At 38.2% G+C, this 23,487-nt stretch overlaps 1 protein-coding gene across 5 annotated transcripts in view; it reads left to right on the forward strand.

The window, feature by feature from the left end:
- Positions 1–23,487, forward strand: part of LOC113111617 (RNA binding protein fox-1 homolog 3-like) — a 384,232-nt gene that overhangs the window by 182,639 nt on the left and 178,106 nt on the right. The window lies entirely within an intron of this gene.

The following is a 23,487-nucleotide window of genomic DNA, read 5'->3' on the forward strand; positions in this document are numbered from 1 at the left end:
ATAAGTTCTAATAAACACCCAATATGCATGCTTATATATACTAAAGTGTTACCACATATAGAATATATACATTTACAATGATCCATAATAAGTAATCCACACAACTCCAGTTCATCATTTAACAACTGCATGTTTGCAATACACAAATTCTTCAAGACGTCATTTATTTTAAGGTTAAAATATGAGTCATCTATCCACAGTATTGCTTTCTCCAGTAAAAATATGCATAGATCAAATACCGTTTACAAGCAAAAACTGTCTAAAATAGTTGTTGGTGAATATGTTGGTAGATTTTGAATTAGGGGACGACAGGGGATGGACTTTTTCATTGGAGAAAAGCATTATTATGGATTTGGAAGAAAAATTTCAGTTTAATGTAAAAACATTTGGTCCCACTCTATATCAAGTGTCCCTAATACCTGTGTACTTACATAATAACTGAATGTGTACTGTATGTGAAATGTAACCACAGTTTAAGTGCACATTGATACATAGTATTTATTTCTGTAACTACACACATGTAACAACCCTCAGGATGGTTGTATAACAAGATTTTGGTAACAACACTTTTTTTCACTTCACTAAGTGTAACAGGAATTATAGAATGTTGTATTATATAACTTAGTTTCATAATTTTAGTACCAGCAATATGTATTATGGCAATTGGAACCATTTGATCCAGGGGGTGGAGATGGGTAGGTTTAGGGATATGTAAAGTGGGAGGAGTTGGAGTTGATGCACCTCTGTAATGCTAATATACTTGCATGGTAACTAGTCAGGAACTGTCCACTTAATATAAAGTGTAACATTCTGGACACCAACCCCAATTTATATGTAAAGCCTAACTTACTGGATTTTAATTACATGATCAATCTAATATAAAGTGTAACATTTTCATTACCAAAATGTGTTGAACCGATGTACTGTTACACATTTGTACTAACACATACCATTCAGTGGGTTGTTAGATGTGTGTACTATGTACACATCTAGTTACTATGTAAGTACACAGATATTAGGGACACAATACCATTTCTTTTAGTCAATTTTGTTGGTGTATTATTCATTTTCCATTCATTTTCTTTTTATTTTAATTTCCTCTCACTTAGGGCATCAGATGTCATACTGCCATTGTTAACCCATAAAAATATAGCTGCATGATCTTCCTGGTATTGAGTTGGATGTTCTTTCAAGAGTGAATGGTGCTGTAAGCAAAGGTTGGCAAAGGAGTCTGGCTCCTCAATTCATGTGATGGATTTTGTATTTTTGCATAATTTACATTTACCGGCTTTTCTCTCTCCTATATCATCCTTTTCCGCTGTATGTCTCAATGGCATTGTTGTTTTCCGTCTGTCTGGGGTGTTTCCTCTGTGGATCAGTTACATTACTAGAAACCTGGTAGATTCATTAATATTTACATATAAGTTTCATACACATACATGTCTGCAGACATATACAATTTTACGTCACATTCAAACTTATGTTTATATATTAATAAAGCTCTTATTTTTATTCATCCATGAAAAGTGAATGTTGATAGATGGATGGATGGATGGATGGATGGATGGATGGATGGATGGATGGATGGATAGATAGATAGATAGATAGATAGATAGATAGATAGATAGATAGATAGATAGATAGATAGATAGATAGATAGATAGATAGATAGATAGATAGATAGATAGATAGATAGATAGATAGATTTGATTTAATTTAATGCAGTCACATCGGTCTGGTGTGTGTATGTCCCTTCACAGCTGTAGTTCTCAATTACAGAAATAAAACCATGCTAAATGCAAGTAACCATATCATTTTGCATTGTTAGGATAGCAAAATGAAACGGCTTATTGTTGAAATCAAACTCTACAGTGTCATCTGTCACTGTTGAAGCTCGCCCAAATTAGACAGAAGCCAGCATGCACAGGTTGCATGACATATCGCTATCCTTAAAAGCGGACAAGATTAGATAAGAGAAATAACTTTAAATTGCATGTTTAAAATTTTGGTGCTGTGATGGGTCGCCACTTGATGTCCAAATGAAAATTTGGCTCCTGAACTAAACTAGTTGAGAGCTGATGCTGTGGAGCTGTGAATGAGTGTGTGTCTTTAAAAGTGGAGTGGAGAGGAGAGGGCCGGAGCGAGGGAGTGAGAGAGGAGTGGTTTAAGTAGTGCTGACGACAGGCCTTTGATTCTGAGCATGCCCATTAGAGGGAGCCATAAATCCTGGGCTCTCTGGACTGCCTGTGTCAGCAGTCCATGGAATGAATTGATATTAAACGCGACAAAAAGCCTCTTTAATTCTGCCTCCACCAGCCTCTTTCTCTCTCTCTCTCTCTCTGTCTCTCTCTCTCTCTCTCTCACTTCTTCTCTTCCTCACTCTCTCTCTCTCTTTCCCTCCATTTCTTCTCCCTGCCTCCCCCTGTTCTGGACGGTAATTGAAAAGAGGGAGTAGGAAAAAAAAGCCCAGTGAAGCCAAGCCTGTCATCATAAAAACATCTGCAATTACATCCGCTCTATTCATTATTTATGAAAGCCATTAATTAAATATTACTCACAAATAGCAATAGCATTTTTCCCCTTTTTTTGCCCTCATGTTGTCTTCGAAATGGGCACGTTTTCTGCCAAACATCACAATGCCGTCCGCAGTAAACATTTATGTTTAGACATTAAGAATAATTATGTACGACCAAGGCCTGTGGTGGACTCATAGTGGCCTTTAGTTCCTGAGAGAGGCGGAAATGAGCTTCTACCGCCTCGGCATTGTCACCGCACACCTCAGTGCTGAAATAATGGAGATAACTTGATTCACTTTCAAGCAAATGGGATATTTTAAAATGGCCCCCTTTCTCATTTTTATTGGCCTGTCTAAAAATGGCCCGTAATGAGAAGAGGAAGTGCTGTCACAGGATGTCATCACCCCCACACATGATGTGCTAAAACTGTAAGCGGTGGGATTTCAGGTGCCAAATTGATAAGTTAGACCTGTTATTCCGAAAATTGTGAAGATGAGGAACGATACATCAAACGAGGAGCTCCATGGCATGACGCTCTTTTAAAACGAGCCGGATGACATTCTAAGTGGGAAGCCAGGCCGCTCTGAGAGCGCAGACCAGCGCCAGGTACAGCTGTTGTAACTCTTTCACTTAGCGGGGCCCCTACGTGGAGGCTCTCAGTCGGTACGAGGGCCCACGCTCACGACGCGTACGTGATGGATTAAGTTGGGGAAAGCCATCATCTGGTCGTGCACGCGCGTGCTGAGCGAGGTGGGCCACGCGTGATTAATGATATTTGCCTGGAGTCATCGAAAGCTGGATTTAAGTATTTCGGATTTAAAGTAACATTCGTCTCTATTGTTCACAGCGAGAGAGGCATTAGTCAAATTCAGCCACGTCTCGGCAGACGACGACGCTCCAACCCCTGGAGCACGCTGTGTAACAGTGCGGTTGTCTCACTCTCGCTTCGACAAATTATTCATGCAATTTTCGCCCGTTTTGTCTGATTATCTACAAATCTCTCTCACGACTGAGTTTATCATCCTGCCAAAATCACTTATTTCTCAGTAGAATTTCCGCTGAGTAAATGTTTGATGAATTGCTGTCATTACGCCTGTTTTTAAAGTGCAAATATATTCTGCCAAGTAAAGGACTTTGTTTATCACAGTAATTTTGCAAAAACGCAATATACATTTTTGAAACATTCTTTCATGTTTAATCAGACCTCAAAACATGGCAGTATCTTCTGTATCAAATGAAATAATTTTCAGCAAACCATTAAAAAATAATATTAGTCTTTTACGCAAATTACAAATTATTTTCAGTAAACAACCATTTTTTTATAGGCAAATGTAAGGTGCCTTACTTTAGTACATTATTTTTTTTCCCCATATTTTGAGTTCTGCATTCCCAAGGTGAAGGGCCATTGATGCCATTAACAGAATGGACAGAGAGAGCGAAAAATCCCTTGTGACAACTGAGTAATGAGATGAAATGATAGACCTGGCTCGGGGCTGGCACTGCTATTTTGTAACTGTAAACGTCCTGAACTCAGCATTAAACTGACCATCTGATCCAAGACTAACAAAGATCCTCAAGGTCGAAGACTCACTCCTCGCTCTAAAATAGTGTTCCTTAAAATGCTTAGCAAAGCATAATTTGTGCACCGTGTTTCCTTTGGCTCAAATAAATCACTCAGCATAGATGGTCAAATACAAACGTCCGATTTCAACTGACACGAACGGACTTACCTTTTTTTGAGCACTGAGCCAGATATCAGCTCTTTCTGGTCAGATGCTTTCAAAAAGCAAAGGGGTGAAAGAGCAAAGATTGCACCTGACTGCCTCGCCGCTCCTGTTTCTGTATGTCTGCAGCTTCTACGGATCTGTCAATGGAAATCCAATTGCTGGGAAAGCGTTCAATCCTAACTCAGTTACCTTGGTGGATAGTGGCATCCACTGTATCCACTGCTGCATGTTTGAGCTGTTTGTTTTAGGCCTAAATCAAGGCGGTTGGGGTGTGTGCGAGTGTGCCATGATGGACATATACATTTGGAATTACTCACAGTCAAAGCAAAGCCTTACTGGAGACTTCAAAGAACAGAATATTATAATTCATGCTGTAAAATATTGAAAACCAGGAGAAATATGCAAGAGAATGCTTACTCAGTATCTGCCCTTTTTATACACCACTTATATATTACAGTACGCTGTCCTGCAGTGGTACTGCGCAACAGGTTTTAAAGAGACAGCTCACCGAAAAAGCAAAGTTTTGTGACCATTTTTATGTCCTCGTGTTGTTCTTTTAGTCAAATAGAAAAGATGTTCTGAAGAATGTTCAAAATGCTTTCTTATAAATAATGTAAATTTGATTGTGACCATAGCTGTCAATGTGCAAAAACATAATAAAAGCATCATAATGTTCAATTCCAAGTCATCTGAAACCATATGGTGGCTTTGTGGGAGGAACAGGCTGAATTTTAGGTTATTTACTGGAAATCTTGCTTCACATCCATGTATACCATTACTGACAAAAATGATTAAGAGGCAATATTTTAAGGGGCATTTTATACATTTTATAAGTAGCCTCTTGACTACTAAAAAAAATAATATGTTAATTTTTTGATTAAAAAAAATCTAGATTTGTTGTTGTTTTAGCTCATTTAATTCACTTTTAGCTCATAATGATTGTTTCTTGTTTTAAGTCATCTTGAGAAAACCACTGGTCTAAAGTGTTTTAGTCTAGATATAATGAAATTATAAAATTTTAGATAACAGATAAAAACAAAGGGGACATTAATTACTTCCATAGTTTAATTATTCAGGGACATTTTAGTTACTTCCAGGAGCGTTTTTGCCACAAGCCCTTTTTCTGCAGAGGGAAAAAAGTCAAACAGGTTTGGAAAGACATGAAGGTGAGTAAATGACGAGATAACTTTTATATATATATATAAATGAACTATCCTTTAAATGTAGCGTCCTCTATCTACATGCTGTGTCAGTAGTAATGTTTTATTTGCCTGGCAGTGGCATGCTATTGTGAACGCCATTGAAGGGGCTTTTCGCTCACGCTCACCCTTATGAGTGCTCTTCAAATGAGGGCCTTCTAATCATAATTACACCCAAGACTGTTTGGCTTGTATCTGCTCTCATCAGGAGCCCCTCTGGCCGAATCACAGGACTCAAATCAGAATCGCAATGACACGCCATTAATTAGAAAGTTTTGATGTTTCAAAATGCTTCTTGGACAGGATCGGAGGTTCTTTGAAGCATGGAGACATGACATTGATTATCGAAAGATGTCTCTCTGTCAGCTGCTCAGAGGAGGCGCAAACAGGAAGTTAATCTTAGCTATAGCATCCTATCCCCCGTCATACAGATGAGAAATGATTGCGGTGTGGTTGACATGCTGTGATACAGTACGTGTGATGCATTATATTTGGTGATCATTTGATTAGCAGTGTAAAGCCAGGCTTATTTAATATTAAAGGAACTGTTCCCCTACCATTTTTTTTTTTTTTTTTTTTTTTTTTACTTTTAATTTTTTGCATAACCTCATTTTGTAAGACTCTAAGACTTAAATTTTTTGTGTGAAAGACAAAATGTGAATTTTTGAGGAATATCCTGGATTTTATCTATGTTTTTTAATATCATAAAAGTAAATGGTGACCATGGTTGTCTAGTAGCTCCAAAATAACAAAAAAAGCCCTAAAAAAGCTCAGAAAATAAGTTAATTTGCAATTGTTTTGATATATGAAAATTGAAATTTTACATTTTTGTCGAATATAATAAAACATGTTGCTAAAAATAGCAATCTCAGAATCATGAATGATTTACTACATTTGTGTCGGATCTTTTTGTGTCTGATTCATGATGAATTAATTCTTTTTTTGGGACTACTAAACAGGGTTAATTTTAAGATTTAGTATCATAATATTAATTAATAAAAAAGCTTAGTAAGTCTCCCATTTGTAAACCCAGATTCTGAAGCAAGTGAATCTTGCTTGCAAAGTTCTTTGAAAAGTGTTGTATTGGCAAAGATGTGCTGGGCTTAAACAATTGCTACTTTTTCAACCTGCCATGTTAATATGATTAGTCAAAGCTATGTGTTTCCTTGTGGTTAATGTTCTTTCAGCTCTTAGAGATGTTTCTCCACTAGTTCCTCATCAAAAATTAACAGAGAAAAAAACCTCGTAATGATAATCGCACAGTGTTGCATTATTAAGCCCGCAGTGCCTGAGTGTTTGGAGAGGGGCGAGGGTGAGGGTTCTCATCACACTGATTTGAGGCCTCTCAAAGGACGCACAGGGTGTTGTTTATGAGGATAATGAGCCCTTCATCTCGCCCAATACAGCGTACAATGGGCTCATTACAATTAAAATGGCTGAAAAGCAGGCCTAGTGGAAGCAGGGAATGAGCATGATGAGAATTCAGTGGGAGCGTTTGGAGGAATGGTGTATTAACCGGCCAGAAAGTCATTTTTAACCCCAGTGGCAGCTGAATTATGTTCCATTACTGAATTGGGCCTAATGCTTTTTCTGCCAAACACATTGCTCTTGATGCCCACTTCAGGCAAAGCGCTGGTAATGTCTACACTCCTGCAAAATATCTCCTGAAACAGCTTGTTTTTTTTTTCTTCCTGTTGAAATTTGCTTCCGTAACTAAGTTCAAATGGATTTTTGGCCTGCTAAACACAATCTTTCAATGTTTATACAACATAAAGTGAAACCGTAAGCAGTCGTGTCCTTTAGAAGAAGCCTCTCAACCTCTGATCAGCTACTAGGTTGATCAGAACAACCCATTTGTGGCTTTGTATGCATCACTGTCTTCAGGCTATAAAAGAATAATGCAGTTATTGATTTGAGCATTTCAGCTCATATGTTTCCACCTCGCCCAGCTCTGCTGCCCAGATTAATTTTTGAATCTTCGATTCATGGGCACATCATATAATGAATAGAGGTGATTCATGTCATTGCTTTTAAATGCTTAAATTGATATGGTTCCCTGCTGATTGATAGTGTAACACTGGCGCACATTCTGCGTCAGCAGTTATGTTTGACAGAAATACATATTGATCATATTTGGATGCAGCATTTTATTTTTTAACGTAGTATTGCTGTTGTTTGATAGCATTATGGCTGATTTGCATAAATCTTTCACTCAGCGTTAATTTATTAAATTGTCGCAAATCCGTTTAGGTTATAAGCTTCATTTAAAGTTCTTTGCCGTAATGTGCTTTGCACTAATCCAACTTTCACTGTCAAATGTTGCACATAGTAGCCTGAAATTATATGACTGGAAGGTTTAAGACTATAAGAGTCCCAGAGGGAGAATTACGAACCGCTTTTACACACCCCATTCCACCTACTTGGTCCAAGAGAGACGAGGAGCAGCCGCACTGTAATCTGTTGTTCATTTTCACTACATTTTTCTCCAAAGTGACATCTACTGTCCAGCAGGTGGTACCAAACATTTATCTATCCTCTCTCCCACGCTCCCCAGCCTTCAGAAGATTTAGACACCCCAAACAATAGGCTCCCCAGAGACGCCTTTAGTCTGCAACACATAAGTAAACACGCGGCACTGATCCAGACGAAAGGAAAAGACAAACTGAAGGTGTTTTAGACACAAAAGTTTCAGGGCAGCTGGACAAGTTTACAGTTTTTCTCTGCTGAGTTGCTGACATTTACAAATCTCTTTCTCTCTGCTTTGTCTACGAGTCGACAGTCCCTGAGTGTCATGCATCGTTTCAATCAAACACTGTAAAATGTTGGGGCTGGTCGTTAATCCTCCTCTCATCTGTTTAATGGCCGCGGCAAAAATGGAGTCATAAAATTCATAGAAGCCGAAAGTGGGGAGAGGGACCCTGATAGTGGGGCGGGGGGTGATATTGGCTTTCAGCATTACGTTTTAGCGCCCGTATGGCATGAAGTTACCCGTGTGAATCGCTTTGAGAATCTCAGATTTTTGAGAGATTTTAACAAAAGGCAGCAAAGACCTTTCCTAAAAGGTGATATAACTTCTTGGGTGAAGATCAGAGCTGGAAACGGAAAGGTTGAAGGTTTAAAATACTGATGGGTGTTGTGTGAATAAATACTGTATTCAAACAGGTTTCCCAAACACTTCCCCATCTGCCATTGATCAGAAAACAATTAGCCCCAAACTCATGCCATTGGTGTTTGATTGAGCATGCTCAAACAAACACCAATTTGTTGTTTTCTGTTTGATAATGCTATTGATTATTTTTAGTTATCGCTTATTATTAGTAGAGTTTTTTTTTTTAATCGCACACTTCAGCATTAACCTCAGGCTGCTCCAAGTGGACTGTCACTGTGATTTGTTGTGTGTGTGTGTGTGTGTGTGTGTGTGTGTGTGTGTGTGTGTGTATACTGTAGAAGAAGTCTTAGCTATTTATAAATGAGTAAATTAGTGGAACAAGCTGGATGGCCTGCTAAGGAACCGATTCCTAAGGGGGCGAGAATCCTTTCCAAACACTACAGTGTGCCAGCTTACGGCCCTGGATAGTGCTGGAGTCAGTGGTTCTAATTTTGTCCTCCCGCTTCATTCTCTCAGCATCGTTGCCGCCGTGATAACTTCATTGCTAAACAATTAAAGGCCGCCTTCAATTTCCACACAAGAAGCAGCAGAGGAGCTTATTTATGTATATGAGGACTGCGCAGGCAGCGATGCATTTATTGCAGACGACGCGAGCAGAAGAGTGCGAGAATTGTCTGGGAGCAGAGACTGTTTGCGAAACATTTGTACATGCGAGAGGCTTTTGATGTTTTGTTGCGAAAACACATGTTAGTGCTCATTATAGCGCTGTTCCTCAGCCCTTCATTTGTATATTGTGCTGGGCACGGGCACTGAGGAGGAGCCATCTACCCTACAGAAAGTGTGCACCCTCTCTCCACACTCCCCCATTCATCATGTTGACACCAGCGCAGCTACTTTTGTGAAATGGAGAAAAATGGTTAAGTCAGCTCTTTCCCTGAACCTCTTGCAAGTATGTGTGTGCGTGGATAGTTGCAAGTACGCTTGTATGAGGAGTTTGTGTGTGTGATGAACATTTGCTGGTATGATTTAAACATGACACGAGAGACTGAACGATTTTTTTATTTATTTAAAAGTTGCAAAAGTTGGTATTTGCTTTACTGAATTATATTTTTTAAACGCATACACTATGAAATCTTCGTGAATAATCTAACGTAACATGAAGATAATGAATATGCATTCTGAATTATTTTAGATTACAAGGTTTGGTTGGTCAAAAATATTAATTTATAATAAAAACTGTAGTAATAATCACAGTGAATATCATTGACCATCTCTGAACAAGGCCACATACTAAAGTCTAGATGGATTAATTATAAGTTAATGATCAGTTCTTGTTATGAACGTGTTTAATCCAGAATAATTCAACAAAAATAAAGATCTGAGTGACTTTGATAAAGGCGAAATTGTTATGGCAAGGCAACAGGGTCAGAATAGGATTGTGGGTTGCACCCAGTCGGGAGTGGTGAGAATTTACCAACAGTGGTCCGAGGAGGGACAAACCAGTGAAAAAGGCAATGAAGGCTACACCATGAAGGTTATCCCTTCTGGTCTGGGCCAACAGAAGGTCTGCTCATGATGATTATGGGATGCATGTGGCACAACATAGCCACAGACCAATCAGAGCCCCTGCTGTATGATGACCCCTGCCCACTGTCAAAAGCACCCACAGTACAATAGGCATGCAAGCAAGATAACTGGACATTGGCACAGTGTGTATATGTGCCCCATTTACTTGGGGAAGCGATGGCACTAGGATTCAGTCGGTGGAGGCAATGTGGTACTCTGGACAGGGTTCTGCTTGGACAAACTGGGTCTAGCCATTCATTTAGATGCAAATTTGATATATGATTCCTACTTAAAATTGTTGCACACCAGATACACTGCTTCATAACAATGGTTATCCATGGTGGAAGTGGCTTCTTTCAGCAGGATAATGCATCCACATGGCACAGAATATTCTGGAATGGTTTGAAGAACATGATGAGGAGTTCAAGGTTTTGCCCTGACCTCCGAATTCCCACAATCTCAAACAAATAGTGGGATGTGCTGGACCAAGAACAAGTTCGATCCACAGCAGCTCCACCTTGCAATCGATGGGACTTGAAGGATCTTCATGAGTCTTGCAGAGTCCATGCGATGCTGGGTCGGTCCAACAGCATAGTAGGCAGGCGGTCATAATGTTTTGATTCATCTGTGTAAATATTACTATTTTTGACCAATAATACTATTTATTCCAGGCCACTAATAGATGGTGGGCTGCTTTTAATCAGATTCTTTGATGAAAATAAATTGCCCAACCAATCTGGACACCATCTATTACTGGACTAAAATTATAATCCCAAATGATTGGTGAATGCTGTGAATAAGCAGTTAATAGTCTTCCTCATAAGCTCATACATACAAAATACATGAGAACAGAATAACATTTAATCTGTTATATGTGAGCAACTGTGTTTAAATGCTAACAAGTCATAATAAGCGCATGGAGACATTGTACAATTTCAAAAATCAAGGTGTAAAACGGTTCAGCACTATCATTACCTCACTCTGAAATCATACATCCTTCTGTCTCGCTCTTTCTTTCTCTCTTTCTTAATGTGTGTCTCAGTCTAGCCTGCTGTTTTGCAATATTCTTGACTAATACAGAGATTTGATCAGTTTCCCAATCTACTGTCTGATTGAAGACTGAGGAGGACATTAACATACATGGTCTGTCACACACTAGAAGACACAAATAAATGAGCAAATTTTCATTTCCTCACACGTCACCTTCATTTATGCCCGGAGCTTTTCAAAACGGACAGGTTTTCCCTTCTGTTTGGTACTTCCAAATAATTTCCAACTGCACCTAAGAATCCCAAATATAGCATTGCTTAGTTAATGATGAAAGTTTCCCCAGTATGCACTTACACTTACCGTTTCAAATAGATTCACAAATTCGAAATGCTTTACAGCCTTTCTGTACAATTTGCTGACAATTTGTTTGCACTATGTGTGTGTGTGTCCACTTGCATGTGTGTGTGCATAGTAAAGAGACTATGATAGAGCCATGAACCAATTACACCTCTTTTCCACCATGATTGTTATCTTAAGGGCTGTTGATTAGTCTTTGTTAGGAATGTTTAATCTTCATTAAAGATTTAAGGGGAGAAAAGTCACTTGAGAAATTCGGAAATTAAATATTTAATGAGCTCATTCCTATCTGTAGCGCACACCTTTACTCAGAGCTCAGTGTTTCTCATTGTCGTTAGCGATCAGAGGTCATTTTAAAACCTTTTACAGAGTAGGACATTAAAATAGATCACAGCTCATTTTTCTTGTCCACTGCAAGCACTGGACGACATATCAGACTGTGAACTTTTAAAGTCTCCTTCTTTAAGGTTAAATCAACTAATTATAAGATTTTATACCTGGAAGATGTCCAAAATTCAAATGAAGCCAATTCAGAGTGGAAGATTTTGTGCTGATTATCTGTACTCGCTTATAAACGATGAGTGCTTTTAATTTGGGATCTGTGCGCTGGCCTGTGTTTGTTGCCTGACCAAGAGAGTTGACTGATGGGTAGATGTTTTAACTCGCTACAGAAGTTCCGCTTAGTTGCTTTTGCTGCTTGCTGACACCAAGCGTTCACACGCAGGTTTATAGGGCCTTGCGCAGATATTGAGAGGTGTCCATGAGCGGAGAGGTGGCCTGCTTGCTCTGTGGCACTGTGAGCGAGACTCCAAGACTGAGGAGCTCGGACTCTCTTCGTGTCACACGGTATTTGTCACATTTCAGTGAAGTGAACCAGGAAATTTGCTGGGCCATTGCTCAGGAGAAGAGGCAAAAGAGAGATAGGTCCTGATGATAGAGAGGGTGTGTGTGAGAGAGAAAAGAGATTGATAGAGGCAGTAGGCTCCATCTGACATTTGCTGAATTGTCCTCTTTACAGTTTGGCACCATAAGGACATCTGAACTCATGGGTAGTGGCTACACATGGACTATATTCACGCCTTCAGGCTGACCACTCTGCGAAAGAAAGACGTCATTTTGGCCATTGCATTCCCATCTGTTTCATACATTTAGAAACATGAATGAAAAATCTGTATGTATTTGCATCCTGGTGAAGTGCAAGAGGTCGCAAGTTTGAATTTTGCTCAGCTGACAAGATTATTTTTATATACTGTGCCTACTGTTCAAAATGTTGAGGTCAGTAAGATTTTTTAAATGTTTTTGAATTATTATGTTTCCCATTGCTGCATTTATTTGGTAAAAAAGATAGTAAAGCTGTAGTATTGAAAACTGATATAAAAATAGAAAACGGTTATTTTAATTTGCAATACATTTTTAAAATGTAATGTATTCCTGTGATGACAAAGCTGAATTTTCAGCAGGAATTACTCCAGTCTTTAGTGTCACATGATTAGATGAGTTGAAAGTTCAATAGAACAGCATTTATTTAAAAATAGAAATGTTTTTACTGAATTTAATAATACAAATCAATAAATAAAATTAAAATACTGTATATATATATAAATAAATAAATGAAAATTGTACTCACTCCAAACTTTTGAATTGAAGTGTGCGAATTTAAATTTTATTTTCTGACTAAACATGTATTTTAGTAACTGTATCTGAATATAATTTTGTGATTTCACTAAAATGGAAATTAAATGAATGTTTTATTATTGTTATTACGCCCCACTCTTTCCATGTTTTTTTTTTTTTTTTATTAATTTACATTGTCCTTTTACTGACATTGTTCTTATTGGACATTTTACACACTTCTTAGTCAAATACTGTATCTTTTCTACTATTTTTTTGTATCCTTTTATTAATTTATGTATGCTTGTACTATAAACGTTTTAGTTTGCCTATTTATACACATGCACTGGCATTATGAGTATAAAAAATATAGCTTGCCAATATAAAAGTCTAAAAAGTAATGGGCAACAAGTCTGTGTCATGCATTACTGGCCTGTGTTGTTTAAGTTCACTACTGTTTATAGTGAAGAATGATGCTTCATATTAAGAAATGTGATGTTGTAATGACTAGTAAGGACACATTTAATGTGAAATAGACTTGGATAAATATATGTTGCATTTATCGCTCAGTTGCCCAACCTTAAAGTAAAGCTTTCATGACCATCACAAGGTAAGGCCGGTTGCTGTTGTCAGTACTGGTTGAAGAAAAGGCCTGCATTGTGGAAAGGAGGCCTGTTGACCAGGCCTGTAAAAGGAAGATGCACATGTTCATTTAACTGGTCGCCCACTCCTGGGAGGCCATTGATCGCCTCAGAGTGAGACTGTAATCTGCGTGATTGTAACATAGAGAGGGGTTTTAACAGAGCACAGGCACATTTTATCGCAGGTGGAGAGGACCCTGGGGGAGGGGATGGGGGTCTCAGGGGCAGAGAAGATGGAGATTGGGCGGGATCGGGGTCTTAAAACGAGCTGAGGGTGAGTTGTTAAGTCATTGATTACTTGCCGACTGAGATTACAGAGGTGTAATGGCTATGTGCAGATAACATGGCAAGTGCTTTCTCTCGCTCCTGTGAGCATTTGTGTTCTTGCTCTTCTGCTCTTGCTATTTAAAGGAATAGGTTGCCTGGAAATGAATGTCAACATTTACTCACTTTTACATTGTTCCGTATGATTTTCTTCTGAGAAGCATAAAAAAGAGTATTTTTGCCATGTTCCACATTCAGTATATTTCAAGTCTTTTAATACCTCTGTGTGAGGAACAGATCAAAATAAGTTATTACGGAAAACGATATTTGCACTCTATGTTGACATGCACTATATGTTGATCACATTCCGGAGGTTGCTGTTTTCAATTTGACTGATAGTCTATTATATATAGGATACAGCATATACATAAACAGAATATATATAAATAAACAATAATTAATAAATAAATATGTGGTGATCAAACACTTATAATGACATGACAGAGATATTTTATGGAAGCAGGGCATTTAACAATTTAACAATACACTTTATTATCCAAAATAAAAGTCTGACATCAGTGCATTGAACAGTAAAGTTGAAGTTTATTCAACTTTAATTTAATTCAATTCCGTTCAACTTTATTCCGTTGAAGTTTATTTCATTTCAGAATATTCATTCACAGACCTCCTTACTGAAGTGAAAGTGTGGACTGGTGTCACTATCTCTCGAACGTGCCCTCAGATCTCCACCAAATTTGGGGTATCCCTTCAGCTTGAGGAGCCCTCTTGAGGTGCCCCACCCAGGATTGCTAGATTGTTTGTCACCACACCTCAAATGTAACTAGCCATAACCCCCAAACCCTAGGGGCTATTGTCGCAGGGGTGATCTCATTTGAAAGAGGTCCTGTAGATGTACACTCGATCCACGTTTGAGAGGGTTCCTCAAGCTGAAGGGATCCCTGAAATTGGTGCAGATTTGCCACGCCATTACAGAGATAATGCCATTTCAGTGGTTTTCCATAGACTTAAGCTTTAGGGGTTAGTTCACCCAAATATAAAAATTATGTCATTAATGACTACCCTCATGTCGTTCCAAATCCGTAAGACCTCCGTTCATCTTCGGAACACAGTTTAAGATATTTTAGATTTGGTCCAAGAGCTTTCTGTCCCTCCATTGAAAATGTATGTACTGTATACTGTCCATGTCCAGAAAGGTAATAAAAACATCTTCAAAGTACAGTAGTCCATGTGACATCAGAGGGTCAGTTAGAATTTTTTGAAACATCGAAAATACATTTTGTTCCAAAAATAACAAAAATTACGACTTTATTCAGCTTTGACTTCTCTTCTGGGTCCCTTGTGATCTTTGTTATTGGGTGAACCAGAAACCACGGCAGCAGCGTCGTACGCCAACAGTCACAACATTCGCATTAATGACATAATTTCAATATTTGGGTGAACTAATCTTTTAAGGCATTTCATCCAGGTCGCCAGTAGCAAACAATGGAGTACGCTCTGCTGGACAAACTAAAGTTACCTGTTCCGTAAAAAAAAAAATCATATCGGAAGCATTTTTGCCGATACAGTATCAGTCAAATCTAACCATCATCTAACAGTCAAAATCAAGGTAGCAATTTAATTTCAAATTAAATATAGATTTTGTACTGTAGATTATAATGTTGCGATGATGCCTAAATATACCAGTTTTTTCTTTTCAAACAACTTATTTAAATTTGTAGTGTTGTATTTTTTATATATTTAGACACATTAGTGTAGAATTTTAATATCAGCCATTTAATAGTTATTGTCCATGAGTCATAACGTGTAAATAATTATCAACATATCAGTCTCAGTGAATAAATGACTTTAGTTTTGGTCTGCACCTCATATAGATCTATCATTTGGCTTCAGAATTGTGAAATATACTGTAGTACACTATTCATATGGAGCATTTCTAGAATACTGTTTCTTTTTTATTTGTCATTTTGGATCTTGACAGCCTTGATTTTAAATAAACGAAACGGAGTAGCCAAGATAATTATTCAATTTAGGTTTGGAATGACATAAGGGTGATTAATGACTTTCTTGTTGGGTGAACTTTTCTTTAAAGAAAGCTGCCCTTCTGTTTTTGGCTGGCACTGACATCCGGCGTCGAGGTCTCATTGTTATCCTTATGTCAAACAATAACACAGCCATTATGAAATCCCTGTTGGTTGCAGCTGGCTGATCAGAGCCCTCTGCAAGCATAATTGATGCGTTTGCTAATGCCACAGAGGTGTTCGAAGAGGGATTAAAATGGCAGTTTCAAAATTTCAAACTTTAACAAAATAAATTGTATTAACATGGCCAGCCTGCCCTAATGGTGCGGACTGGAGATGTGGTGCTTGTTTTAGCTGTAAATTGCACTCAGCAGGGAATCCCCAGGGCTTCTGGCCATTTACACTCCTAATGAGTTATTGGGCACCCAAGAGCAGTGGCTCTAATTGCTTTGGCTTTTTCACTCCAGTCGTCCAAACTGTAGGCATTAGCTTCCTAGGTAAGAGGACTGAGAATGAGGGGAAAACCAGGAAAATGAGACAGCTGTTGATGCCTTGATAACTTAGGTTTACTGTCAAGTACAAGAGAAGGTGCACAAGGAGATTCAAACTTTTCTTGGTCTCGTTCATTGACTCTTTTTGCTAAATTTGACAAATCAGGCCTTTTTTGATGGTTGCTAGTTTCTTACTCAAGCAGTACATACAAGTCTTGTCGGTTTCGTTGTGTTTAAAGCAATACAATTACACACTTGCCCATATAGTGTAATATATACGTTTCCTTCTAATCTTTCAACAAAAGACGATGGCATATTATTCTTTCACCATTTGAATTATTGATGTAATGAACCGCCACACGGGACTCATTAGAAAATGGAAATGTCTCTCTATGCTGGAATGTGAACCATTCTAAAAGGTAGCGGTGAGTATGTCTACTTAACAGCTGTTTCGTACATGCAACGCTCACAGATACTCTTCACCTCTGAGTGCAATTGCCATCATGTATGTTTTAATGTCTAGAGATAACTATTGGTATTGCCTTTATAGATTTTGCACTCCACCACTGACACAAAGCTATACCTCACACTCAAAGCCCAAAGGAATGGGTTGTTTCCGCAGGCCGACAAACTGCTCTTGCAGAGAAATGCTTGAGACCAAGCTTGACCCCTTTAGGTGCACCTCAGAGGGTTAAGGGAAGTCAGCCGTCATCGCAAACCCCTGCAAGAACTGATTGACAACATGGCATGCCAATATAGCACGCCTACCGTGCAGAGATGAAAATGGGAGCGCCTGCATTTTTAATGGTCACCCATGACCGCAGCAACCAGGGTTTGTTATGGCCCATAGAGCGGATCAAGCATCTGACGTGCCCCGCTCCTGTTAGTCTCCTTAATTATTTAGTGTGTATGTATTTACAATAGTTTGAGAAAGGCAAAAGAGAGTGGTGCACTGTACATCTATAGTATGCATAATGCATGATCCTGCTAAAGGCAATATGCGAAAGGGTGGGAACCGTGGGGCACACTCATATTTTGGGCTCTGCATCGCATGGGAGTTGCCGTGCAGAAATGCGCCATTTGTCCGACAGGTTGGCCATCCTCGTCTCGCGAGATTCTCTCGGTGCGATAGGTGGGCAGTCTACAGCGCTTGTTTTATCGGCTTGTTCTGGCTGTTTGGAACAATAAGGAGTGTTATGTAAAAGCACAAGCATATTGTTGAGTGCTGAACTGGAAAGTTTTGTCTTGGGAGAGCCGGAGTTCAGAAGGGAGGGGGATTTGCTTTTGTTAAGCATGCTCTGCCTTTTCACTTCTGCTTAAGTTCCTCCTTTAATCATGAGTGTATAATTAGAGAGGCCTGCAGTATGCAAATGCATTCGCATCTTCTCCAGGTTGTTATGCAAACTTATTAAAACGTATTAAAATCATGGATAATTACGGAGGAGCCTGTGGTGAAGAATAGTCGGATTCATTTTTTATGCCTAATGGTAATGGGGGACAACATGGATCACTTTTGATCATAATGGGTTAAATTAAAGGTTAAATATGCTGAATCTGCTGGGATGGAGTGACTCGCTATTATCAGAAAAGTATCTATCATGTGCTGTCAGTAATATCTGATTACAGAATAGATCTAAATGCAGTTTTTCCCCACTGAAGGTCTAATGCAAATGATTAAAACCTTGCATCATATACGCTTCATAACATTGTGTTATTGTTTGGATTAAACAGAAATGAATGCAGTTTTGAATATAGTATTCATCGAGGGTAATGAAGCATTTTGTGGCAAAGCAAATGTTTTGACTTAACCTTTTTGTCTCCAAAAAAACAAATGAGAGATCCTCACGTATGAGATTTTTAATATCGAGTGTCCTTTTGAAAAATGGAGAGCAAAGGTGATTTATTCCCCAGCACTTTTCATTTGACTTTATACTCTATAATCACGTTTTGAGTCGATGTTTTTGCGTCTGCTGATTCTGGACAAGATCAAGACCTCAGCAATAAGTGATCCCCTGTGATATTGCTGTGTAAACTCTCTTACCGCCGCCTCTATAGATCTAATGTGGTACTTGAAAATCCATTTCTGTTATAAATATTCAAATCTGTGCCTTTCAGGTCTAGAATATCACATTTAGCAAGATCAATATCACTTTGCCTTTGAAATCCAGGAGGCATGTTTAGTGGATACTAGGGGTTGTCACGGTACCAAAATTTCGGTAGTCGATAGCAATTCCAATCAAATTTCATGATTGTCATTCATAATAATTTTTATACCGTAGCAAAAATAAAAAATAAAAATGAATAATAATAATAAAAAATAATGAGTGCTTCTTCAACTATGGACAGTTTTGTCTACCCTGCGGACTGTATATGTAAATATATAAAAAATATATAATATAATATATTTTACAAAAACAGATACAGGTACGCATTACAAACAGAATTATTTGTTGGACTAATTCCTATTAAATTTGGGGGGGGGGGGGGGGGGAGCTTAAATTGTGTGAAATATAGTGTTCTCAGTGCCATTGCATTCAACATGGCAGCCCAAGCGACGTAACAGGCAACATGTGGTCTGCCCAGTGGCGTAGCGGATGAGCCCGTGATAACTTTCACTTGCTGGGGTGCATCAAAAGACAATGATCTTGTATCGATAATAGCCACAGAAATTGTCAAAAACATCAATTATTGACAATATTTAGTGGGTTTGGCATTTACAATTAATTGATTTTTATTAAGCCTATTATTATTATAAAGTTACTTGTATTATTAAATTAAAATTACAATTAGTTTGCCCTGCAATATTACCGGATAACTTTAATTTACTCCTTAATTAATTTTTTTTTTTAAAGGTATTTTAAAACAGGTCTATTATACAATGACTTATAGGTTTATAATTTAAATGTTAACACTGCAGTCATCAATAAAAATCAATTAAATAAAAAGCTTTAGCCTATTTCAAGGATCGACTTTAAACAACCATGTTTAACATACCTTTCTTCTGCTCTTCTCCTTTTTTTTTCACTATGCACGAGCCACGAGAGAATGGGAATAAAGTAAATCAGTTATTTATACACCGCTATCAGCATATGATGACATAGATTAGTCTCTCGTCATCTCTAAGAGAATATGCAGCAACAAATGCCAAAAGCTCCGTCATTACTCATTCTGTCATTCCGTTTTTTAATTTTACTTTTTTGCATAGTGATTTGATCGAGATTAAGATGTTTAATGTTTTTATATAACTTTATGTGTGTGATATCCATTGGGTTTTCTTTGGACCATTGGAGGTTTCTAAGGCTTGTCTTCATTTTGTAATCACAGAGAGAAGACTCCCAAAAACATTGTGAGCATAAGTTTATCATAAAACTAGTTGCACTAAATGTCTCTACTAGAGTTGTGCCGATAGACGATAGTATCGTGTATTGACGATAGTCAGAGATATCAATGATAGCAGATGTCTCTCTCGATAATCAAGACATTATTAGGCTCATTCTCCTATTAATGTATTAAATTATAATAATAATAACTATTATTATTTTAATTTTTATTAGGTGGCCTATTATAATTAGGCTATCAAACTACCCAGCTATTTAACCTCAGCACTGTATTTCACACACACGTGCGTGCGCGGGCACACACAAAAGAGGAATAGAGCCTGTAGTCAGTAAAGAAGTTGTAACGCTTTGACTCGGATAACTTGTTAAATCAATGAAATGAAAGAGATAGAAAACGAGGAATTGGTGTTCCATAAATTTAATGGCTGGTACACGTGCTGTATGACTGATGCATCAGTTCAGTTTAACTTTACTCCAAATATATGAACTTACCTGTTTTGAATACTTTATATGTAACGTGTTCGTTTATGCCCAATATTAGTGTTAAACTGCTAGACTTTAAAAGAAATCTACTACCCACACATAGCAAATGTCTTCTGGCCCTGAACTGGGCCAAAACAGGTTTTATTATTGGTGCCAATTCTCAGCCTTAAGTAAACCAGAATCCACTTGAGCCTTGTATAGCCCAGACCCAGAATCTTAATAAAAAATCTTAATTTTATCCCCTAAAATCTTAATTTTAGGGGCTAATTTTTTTATTGTGTTATTTATATATAAATCTTTATTGAATATTGGCTTCCACAAAATAAATGTTGGCTTCCCTTTAATGTGACCTTGAACGCTGTGGCCAAAGTTGAAGTTTTTTTTTAATTCTCTTGATGTTTCGACTTGATACCGCAGTACTAGTATTTTTGCCATCCCCAGTGGAAATCATCCCAATTTCCTTATCATTTTCTGGACACCACTGCAGAATTATGAATTCCTTAATTCAGTTTTGTAATTTCAGATCCCTTCGATGGATTCTACATAGCTTGAGTGCTATCGCCAGCCAATTTATTATTCTGGTAAGCAGCCAAAATAGGCAGAGCCTGCAAACTGTTGCTTTATGTATGAGTGGTTGATTTAGAGGTGAGGTTTCCTGCCCATTTCAAAGTGCAGTGGACTAACAAGCGGCTCCAAAACAGAGCTACAGGCTGAGGTTCAATGGCGGCATGGAACTCAAAGAGTCCTGTTGTAGATAACGGCTTGTGGCTCTGCCATTGGTCCTAGTTACATTTGAACCTCTGACCTACGCCCTTAAGCAATGTGTTGGCAGTGACAACTTAACCCCGTAGAGGATTAAAATTTAAAAGCATCAGGTTCACAGCCGATGAAACATCTATGAGATTTTATAATGTGAACTTCTTCCCAAGGCTTCAACAACAACCTTAGCAAACTTTGCCATCAAATTTCCCCTGCAAGTTGTAATATTATCTGTTCCTCAGTTTTACTTCCTGGTCTCCCGTGTAAAAATGATGGGGTTGAGCCACAGGAGCGGCGAAGCCAATTACAGAGCAGAAATCTGATGATGTTATTCTAGGCATGATTTATGGTAATTGACCCCTAGCTGCGATGGTCATAATTAATCTGCCTCGTCACTTGTGGAAAAGGCCAACTGCTGGAGTGTATATATATTGCGTAGCTGTGGGATCCTATTGTCTCTCAGCGACGCAGTGAGTTGAGCCGTTCTGTCTGAATCAGCGCCTTTGTCCCCCCCTTAAGCCACTCTCTGCAGCCCAGTGCTAGGTTTGCTCCTCTCTTTTTGTTGTTCTCTCCCTTCTCAACTCTTCTCTCCACCATCTTTCACACCCTTGTACGCACAGCGCTGCACTCTTTTCTGCTGTGTCCCTGTCCCCTGCGGCTGTGGTGACCAGGGAGGTGGAAATATGGAGGGTATGAAAGAAAGAGAAATGGGGGTGCATGGTGGGGTGAGGCCTTCGCAGAACAGAGATGGCGTTTCCTCTGCTCCCTGGGTTTGAATTAGCATTTGTGCAGTTGGATGGCAGCTCCAAACAAGCCTATCAGCGAGATGGCTTTGATCAGCACTGCCGCAGCAGCATTGTAGCTAATGAGGGTACAGGGGCCTGTGAGTTACTGTGCCCATCACTCTTCACATGGCTGTCTGTGGCAGCGCCAATCCGCCGCTGGCTCCCATGACAGCTGACTGTGTTTCCCTGCTTAACTCTTAGAACGCTCCTCTACAGCAAACCTACTCGCTCACCAAGTCAGTCTACCTGTACACTCTGTGTTGGATTCGCTAATGAATTATTTGTTTAGTTTTTTTTTACTTATTTGATAATTTATTTATTTTGGCTGACAAGCATGACACCACATATAAACCACAAATATTTTATTTACAATTTAATAAAAATTTTAGATTAAAGAAATAGCAACCCGAAATAAAATTCAGACTTTTCTCCCTTATGTTATTACCAAACTATTTCACTTTTGTTTTTCCATATGTGACCCTGGACCATAAAACCTTAAGTCACTGGGGTATACTTTTAGCAATAGCCAAAAAAAAAAAAAAAAAAAACATTGTATGGGTCTTTTTTTTTCCTTCTTTCGATTTTTCTTTTATGCCAAAATTAATTTTGATAATAAGTAAAGATCATGTTAAGAATTCATTTGGACAACTTCAAAGGCGATTTTTCTCAGTGTTTAGATTTTTCTCAGTGTTTAGATTTTTCTCAGTGTTTAGATTTTTTTCAGTGTTTAGATTTTTTTGCAGATTCCAGATTTTCAAATAGTTGTATCTCGGGCAAAATTGTCAGATCCTAATAAACCATACGATGGTCAATGGTTATTTATTCATCTTTCAGATGATGTATAAATCTCAATTTCGAAAAATGTACTCTTAAGATATAATTACATAATATATAATATATAATTAATTAAACCATTAAAGTATCATAAAAGTTTTTTATTTATTTATTATTATTATTATTTTTGTACAGAAGCTATATTTAGTTGATTAGCAAAGACTGGTACTTTTTCTCATTATTAAAAACACAATGCAATTGGTGACTTTTGTTTTTATTTTTATAATGAGGTAGAACTTATTGTAATGTCATGCCGTGAGATACTGTTAGAGTGAATGGAACACAGTGCTCTGGTTCCGTGTAAGGCCACTGTGAAACAAAAATGTTTTATTGACCTGTTTCCCTCCATTATGTGTGCATTGGAATCCAAGAAGCTAAATGGCAGGGGCCACTATAGAGTTCTCTGCCTACCTGATTCGGTGTGATCCCAATCAGTGTGAGGGCCTTCTCAAGAGCAGCGGGGTGGAGAAACGAATCTCCCATTGTTTAAATCCCAAATGGATGTGCCGAGGATATACAGCCTTGAGAGCGAGAAGCGATTTCAGTAAAATATTGATCTTGGTTAATTAGATTGCTATCTAGTCCTGAGGGTTTTGATTTTGAGTCACAAGCTGAAGACAAGGCCTTAAAAATGAATTTAAATTAAAGAAATTCAATATTTCAGCACAGTGTGATTATATTTTGTCCCCTTATGAACAGAGTGTGGTTTTAGATTTGACAAAGTTAGATCTCACTTGCTCTGAATCCTTTCTCATCCATTTTTCATTTTTAATATGCC

Source organism: Carassius auratus, chromosome 12 (assembly GCF_003368295.1).
Source record: "Carassius auratus strain Wakin chromosome 12, ASM336829v1, whole genome shotgun sequence".
Classification (NCBI taxonomy): domain Eukaryota; kingdom Metazoa; phylum Chordata; class Actinopteri; order Cypriniformes; family Cyprinidae; genus Carassius; species Carassius auratus.